At 37.8% G+C, this 7,948-nt stretch overlaps 1 long non-coding RNA gene across 1 annotated transcript; it reads left to right on the top strand.

The window, feature by feature from the left end:
* Window positions 1-527: 527 nt before the first annotated feature.
* On the top strand, window positions 528-5,304 carry LOC114140708 (uncharacterized). The gene is made up of 3 exons (XR_003594657.1): window positions 528-2,837; window positions 3,352-3,458; window positions 5,226-5,304. It is a non-coding gene; the product is annotated as an uncharacterized LOC114140708 (long non-coding RNA).
* The last annotated feature ends 2,644 nt before the right edge of the window (window positions 5,305-7,948 follow it).

Below are 7,948 nucleotides of genomic sequence, written 5' to 3'. Positions count from 1 at the left end.
TTTGTTAAAAATTCAAAGCAAAATGAATCAGAAGAAAAAGTCAAGAAAAATAATAATGCATAACAAAGAGGAAGGCCATTTCATTCTAGCTGTATAGTTTTGAACAAAAGGCACTAGCTGAGTCACTGACTGCTTGTAATAACAAATGAATGCATTGCACAAAAAGTTACTTTTTATTTAGATAAAGCAGGAAGAAGACAGAATCTCATTGTCTACTGCTTGATTACCCACACAGGAAGAAATTTGGTTAATACGTAATTAATAAAATGTTATATGTTTGTTAATTTATACAGTACAGACCAAAGGTTTGGACACACAGCTGTGTCCAAACTTTTGGTCTGTACTGTATGTAAATGTGCTTTTTATTGATCCTTTTCATACTAATTAAATCACTAATTATTTTTTAATGCATAATGCTGTTAAAATCTTTACAGATTTCTTCTGTTTTTATTGTTTTGCCACATTTAAATGTTTCAGATAATCAATTAATTTCCAATATGGACAAAAATTACATACATGTAGCAGGTGTCTTTGCCTTGATCTGAACCAATCTGTGGGTAGAGCTAGACTCAGAGGATATTGTCTCTCAAGTTGGTTTCTGACTGTGAATATACAGTATGAGTCTCAAATTGAACTTTCTAGTTTTTACCACCAAATACAGTTAATTCCTGTCCCACACGACATTGTTGCATCTGTTGCCAAGCTGATGTCTGTGCATATCTTAGAGCTTTCTCTAGCATCACCCTGGTGTGTTGCCAGGTTTGCGAAATAAGAGAATGCTACAGTTTGCTTTAATCCTCTGACTCCTTTCAAAGAATGCGGCTCATGAAGGATTGTTGGGTTTTAACAGGCTCACCCAGGGTAACCAGCTTCTTAAATCCCTCCAGAAGTGATATGTGTCTGTACCCACGAGTTCGTTTGTGTTTTTTTAGTCTTAAGTCTAGCTAATCTGCACAAAAGTAGATGGTGGATGATCTTGATGCAACTTTTTCCTCTTCATTTGTTGGATATCAAAATAATAAACAAAAGCTCATCATTTTTTGAAAATCATGGATTCTTTTCCTTCCACTTCATCATTATGCTATACTTTGTGATGGCCTTTCACACCACATAAATTAAAATGCACTGAAATGCGTGTTTGTATTATTTTGGGAGGTAAAAAGGTTAAAAGAATGATGAATCACTTTGCAAAACATTGCATGCTTTACTGGATATTAAAAATACAGTCTTTACATTCTTAAACTTTCTTTATAACCCTCTACACTTACTTTTGCACTGGACATGGAAACACAGACAAATTTCTCCAGTGTGGTGAACAAGGAGAGGGCATATTAATGACCTGTGACATTGACGGCACACTCAATCAAGGGCAAAGGCCAGGAGAAAATAAAGCGTCTGCAAAAATTTTTACTCCTTTGATACTTGACTTTGTACTCTTCAAGGAAGACAACAGTTTGTCTACTTTGAAGAAAGAAAGAAAACATAAACATGAGCTACTGTCAATATATTTTACTGTGAATAAAATATAATGTGAAGCCACAGACTTCGACGCTACAAGGATCGTGTCAAAAGCGAAAAGATCAGAGGAGGGAATTCAAATTGTATTTCCAAAGGGATTTTTACTGTGCAAACACGGCTCCTTCAACACTCTTCCTTCCCGGTGTCATCTTGCCTCGAGCCCATAAATCTGCTCCAGAATCCTCCCAAACATTGGAGTCACTGTTGCCATGGAGGCCACCTCAATATCAAGTTTCCCTCCTCTCCTAATATTGTTACAGGGCGTATGAACAGCACCATTTCATTACGGGCCCCCTAAACCAGATTAAAGCGGTCCTGCTGTGGAGCAACCGGGGGCCTTAGACAGCTGTTACAGAGGGAAGGACTGGTACAAAAAAGCCATTTACATGTTCTGAGATCCTACTTTATTAGATTTCCCCAGATGTTGTGATCATCAACATAAGGTGTATCGTGACTCCTGTTCTCCAGTGCAGTATAATAGGACTTTATTTGTAGCTCTGCTACACCTTCATGTAAATGATCATCTAAATTATCAAGCTGTTTTCACGTTGGGTAAATTGTTACTAACCTTCTGTTAATCGGCACCCTTTTGCTTGCAAAACATTTATATCATTTGAACCTTTTTAGCTTTTTTTTTAACAGGACAACCTTAAATTTAAAGGATTTTTTTTTCCCAAGTGGAATGCATATTTTATGCAATAGACCAACACAGATTACTGAGACTGGAAGTAGAGATCCACATCTCAAGTAGGAGTGTGTTTTGAGAGGGCAGGAGATTAGCAAAGCACTCCACAGATCTGTTTATTGAAGCGTGGCATGAAGAAAGACATAGATGAGAAACAGCTATAAGAAGTCCGGATCAGAGTTTGGTAATCAGCCTTACAGGGAGCATAGTCAGCATCTGCAAGGAGATGTTCAGGCCAGATAGATGGAAAATGGCCCTTTAGACCCTGCATGCCTTCCAGCAGGACAACAAACCTAAAACCTACAGCCTAGAGGTCTACAATAATGGAATAATATAGATCAAACCATGTTCATGTTTAGAGCTTTAAGGAACTCTGAAATAAACAAAACATTTACACTGTACTTTTAAGAGAAAACTAAGGTCTAAGTGTCTCCCCACACTTTAAACTTGATACCTTTTAACTTCTTTCATATGTAAGGATATTCATGCAAGAATGAAGCTCCTACTCTTAAAACGATCAAGTTACACTGAAGGGTTTTATGCTCTTTTTTTGTTTGTTTGTTTCTGGGTGGGAGAGGCAAAGAGGCACAGAAAAGCTGCAGCTTGGAACTCCTTTTCTCCAACCACCCTGTAGGTAAGTAAATTAAAGAACAACAGAGATTTATTTCATTTTACATAATTGAAGATTTTGTCAGCTATCAGGCTGAAATGTAATCAGGATTTTATTATAGAAGAACATCATTCATTTCAATACAAACTAAATTAGAAATACATTATTGATCCAAAAGGGAAATTAAATATTGCTGTGACTCATATTAATTCAATATTTTTCAAAGAGTTGCTGTGGATGTTGGTGCCTCTGGGCAGGAGTGATCTCCTGTAGCAGTTTGAGGAAGCTTCTGACTGAAGACACTCAGTCTTCAGGATGCTTAGGGTTGGATTTGTGAATGATGTCATGGCTCAGTAGAAGTTTAGAGCTACTTCTGGATGAAGTTGAACCAGCAACAACACTGTTCATGTGTAGAATGGTCCAGTCAAAGTGAAGTACTCGATCCAATTGAGAATCTGAGTCAAAAACTCCTGTTCACAGACCTGTTCCTTCCGTTCTGACAGTACTTGAGCTTTTTTTTTTTATTATTATTTTTTAGAAAGAACAATGGGCAAGCAAAGCTGGAAGGCATTCCCCAAAAGGCTTAGAGTTGCAAAGATATAGTCCTACAAAGTACTGACTCTGCTGGGCTGAAAAAGATTATTTGTAAGTAAAACAAAGAATCATTTTTCTTCCACTACCTAGTCGTGTGGTGCTTTGTGTCACTTAAAATAACAATAAAATACATAGAAGTGGCTGTAAAATGACAAAATATGAAAAAGTTCAGGGGTTAAAAACAATGGGGGAGACACAGACATGGAGGGAAGCTGAGGAAGGCTGTCTTGTTTATACAAAACTCAGCAGATACTCAAGACACGGTAATGTCCTCCTGATGCTGCTGATCTGTGTCTCCGAGGGGCTTTGCTTTAGTGAGCACTGACAAACAAAAGCTTAGCACTCAAATATTGCCAAAAAGAGCTCCCACACACCAAACAATGTCTTAGTCTGTGCTACACACTGCTGCATGGGCAAATATGCCACTGCTATGCACAACGCTGGCATTGAAGTGGGCGTGCAAAGCACAATCCACTATAGAATGCCTCTTTTACGGTATTCAACATCCACCCGGTTGAAAACGGAGGTGACAATTTCAGTTTAGAGAGGTTCGCTCAGATTAAGCCACCCTTTCTTGCTTGCTTTATTCTAAAGCTTTGCATTTTTGTGGGTGTGAGAGGCTGCAGAACGAACAACACATGGAAAGCTTTCATCTTACCACCAACTGGACTCTAGTGAGGTGTGAAACTCCCTGCGGTTAACTCCCCCCCCTCCTGAAAACATCAATCAGACTCTTTCATTGTTTGCTTTAGGTCTACTTCAATTTAAAAAGGAATCAATGTTGTGCTCTCTTAGCTAACAGAATTTTACTAACACTGTATGAGGCTGAGTTTTCTTGCTAATCAGTAATGCCTCTAAGCCTCTCGTCTTTACTACAACAAATATGTGTATGCATAAGCATTAACAAACCATATTTGAAACTCTTCACCTCAACTGTCCCCAAAATACTTCTTCTTAAAGCGAAGTCTGCAGAATTCACTTTTCCACACGTTTAATTGCTGCAACTTCTAATAGTTTGTAAATATGCCCAAAGTTTGGAGTTGTAGGCACGTATAGATAAAATAACTCGAGCTATTTTTCTACTTTGAGTTAATTACTAATGTCTCCAGGGATCTTTTTTTATGTTTTGGTGTTTTTTCCATGTCTGTAACGCATATCTCTCCTAGTAACACCACATCAGGAGAGCAGAAAATGCTGCTCTATGATTTCACATGAAGAGACGGATCAGCCGCCGAAATCTTCAGCACTCTGCAGGGAACTTTAGAGTGATTGCAAAGTATAGGAACCTGAGTAGCTTTTTATTGGTTCCTTTTTAAAACGGGCAGCAGGGGGCGCTAGTAGGCCAGAAACCAGTTACTTTCTCGGGAGCTCTGAGCACCTGCTCCTGGTTTTCTCCTCAGATGTGCTGCATGAGCTCCTCTGCAACACAAAAGAAAGACAGCTCCTTTCCCTCTTTTTTTTGTTTTTCTTGCAAAGTGCACACACTGCATAATATACAAAAAAGACAAGAAGGAAGAAAAAAAAACGAACACTCTTCACTTTGACACAGCCAGTAAGCTCACCAGATCCTCCGCCTGTCTGTCGATCCTCCAAATATTCCCACTTTTAAACTGAGCTCTGCTATTTATTTTAAATTGAACAGAGAACAATGCATGACATATGTGCCTTCTGACTTCGCTGCATAAAAACAGAGTTTAAACAGCATCTGATTAACGTGACTAAAACTTCCTTTTCTGGGGTTTTGTAAGAAAAGCCTCTTTTATAAAAACGCCCTGCAGTGCCATTGTAGAGTTTAATGTTACGCTTCTCTTTCTAAAGGTTAATGCAGCAGATTTCATTATGTGCATGAAAGTGCCTCAGTGTGACACACCTCTTATGACAAGGATATCAGGTTTGGTTCGATTCTCCTCCTTTCTCTTATTCTGTTCCTCTGCTCTTTGCATGTTTCTGTGAAGAGCCGTGTTGCCGCTCAGTTGACTCCGTTACCCACGGATGCATCACAGTCATACTTTTCTTTTCTTTCTAAATAATCTTCTGTCAAATGTTGGATTTTAGTCCATTGCATGTATTTTAATGTGTTTCAAGCAAAAATGAGCCTCTTCAAAATTATCTAAAGGATTTTTTTCGGCAGCTTTAAATTGTTGCATTGAAATTCCACAACATCAGCACCAGGTTTTACTGGTTTTTACTTTTTGTTTTCTCTTATCATCCAAGTCCCTTTGACAACATCAGGAGCAGTGATTTTAAATGCAGCCCTGTTTACAAGCCACACCTCTGGCTTTTTCAATTGACTTTCGTCATCTTGAACCAGCCGGGATGACGCATTGTTCAGAAAGTTTGCTGTTTTATTTTCAAGTAAAGAGTCCAACTCCTTCATTTCTCTGTCAGAATATGAAGGTGCCGCAGGTAAATCAACAAAGGTTAAATGTCAGGAAATGTTTATTGGTTTCAGCATTTAAATTAAAAGTGGAACTTGTGCAGTTTCATTAAACTCAGAATATATTTCAAGTATACATTTTTCTTCATTTTTGGAAATTGCAGCTTACAGCCAATATAAATAAGGTAAAGCATTCTAATAGAGGAATTTTTCAATAGAGAGATCTCATGCTGCTAGAATACACAATCATGGGTGTATTTTACAGCTATAAACCTTGCAGCCATTAATGCCCTTCACATTAAATGTAAGCTGGTAGTTCACTGCGTGTTTAGACTAAGTTTAATAATAGAAAGCTTAGTGGAAGAAAAAAATGTGGCGGAAAAAGTTGTACATGCAACATAAAATAAAGCTTTGAGAAGATTCTAAAGTAATCCATCCATCCATCCATCCATCCATCCATCCATCCATCCATCCGATCGTCTCTTGTCCTTGTATTTTACACAACTGTCCACAGTTTTATTCATGACTGCATGGGAAATACCATAAGATTTCTGTATTTTAATCTTTTTTATTGGGCTTCTGTAATATTCAATTTTTCTGGGAATCTAAATTTTCTTCAGCTGTACTCAACATTCATCAAAGAATTACAAGATATAAACTCTTGAGTAAATACATATAAATATATATACTGTATATATACCCTTTTGTAATGAATAATAAATATGAGTAATTTATATAAAACAAATATAGAATAAATGTTTTAAAATTGAATGAATGCAATAAATCAACATTTTTGATAATAATCTAACTAAGTATACCCTATTTTCTGGTATGTAAGCCACTACTGTTTTCCACATGCTTTGAACACTGCAATGCGGCTTATGCGCAGAGTTTTACCAATCAGTTTTGAAATGCTTGAGAGCCAAGCGGCCTTGAGACAAAAGTGACATTGAGAGCAACAACAAAAGAGACACTGAGGAAGTTCAATTCTGACACTTTAACGGTTTTAATGCACAGGAGAAAATTGAAGATTGCAATCAGTAACTTTTCCCTTTTTTTAAGGAGCCAATTTACAGGCACTGGTACTAGTATGTATTTCATTAAAAGTAAAAAAAAAAACAGTCTTTATGTGTGGATAACTAATCTTAAAACATGGACACTTGTGACTTGTAGACAAGTCCTGCCTATGCATGCACTCTTCAAAGTCAGTGGGTCAGACTCATATTCAAGTAAGTTCAATAGAAATTATGGTACTTTCTAAAGAGTGTCTGTTTCATTTGTCATTGTGACTTGCTGTAGAACCAAAAAACAGAAAACTTCAAAGCAAGTGCATAAAAAAACAGTAATAAGCAGTGGTGTGAATATTTTTGGTCAAAATTATCATGTCATCCGTGTCCATTGAAAGCGATAAAAAGAAAAAAACTCAAACAAACAAAAGTGGCTATTGTTTTCAGCCCCACAAGCAGCTATTATCCGTTTGTTTTGGTTTGGATGTTTGGAATCATATTGTGCTGATGCATTTTGTCCATTTGGATCTAAAGCGCCAGCCTGTTCTTTCGTGTCTCTGGTTTGCACTGCTGAAGTGCCATTGGCGAGTCAGAATGGCAGCTTTATGAAGCAGGAAATTTGTTCCTTTCTTCTCATTGGATGTAAAGAGAAAAGAATAGGTAACATTATGAGATGTGTCTCATTAAAAAGGAGGGGGGCTAATGGCAGCTCTTTAACGCCGAGCCTCGGCTGCCTCTGCAGACATCAGTGCTCTTCTCCGCTGATTGCCCCTGCAGCCTCAGCATCACTTAACTTCACATTAAATCGGCCCGCTCTCTGTCTAGTTTGAGCTGGGGTAAGAGGGGAGGGAGCAGCTAGTCAGCGCATTAATGGAAGCAGAAGGACCTTTTCACTACTCCCTTTGTTACCGAGAAGAAATGAGACCCACTAATGTCTGTGGATGTAGAAACCCACATTCATTATGGCTTCTATGCAGAAGGAATTAAGAAACCAAAAGGAGAACAATATTTTCTTGCTGTTGCTCTTTCTACACGCTGTCAGTTTTGTCATGCGTGTTTTTAACAGACCAGACATGTCCAACATGCCCAGTGAGTGGGGATGCTTTACAATGAGAATAGATCTTAGTATGAGGTGTTAAAATAACATATAAAGATAC

The sequence above is a fragment of the Xiphophorus couchianus genome, chromosome 3, assembly GCF_001444195.1.
Source record: "Xiphophorus couchianus chromosome 3, X_couchianus-1.0, whole genome shotgun sequence".
Classification (NCBI taxonomy): domain Eukaryota; kingdom Metazoa; phylum Chordata; class Actinopteri; order Cyprinodontiformes; family Poeciliidae; genus Xiphophorus; species Xiphophorus couchianus.
This window is presented reverse-complemented; position numbering and strand designations above follow the sequence as displayed.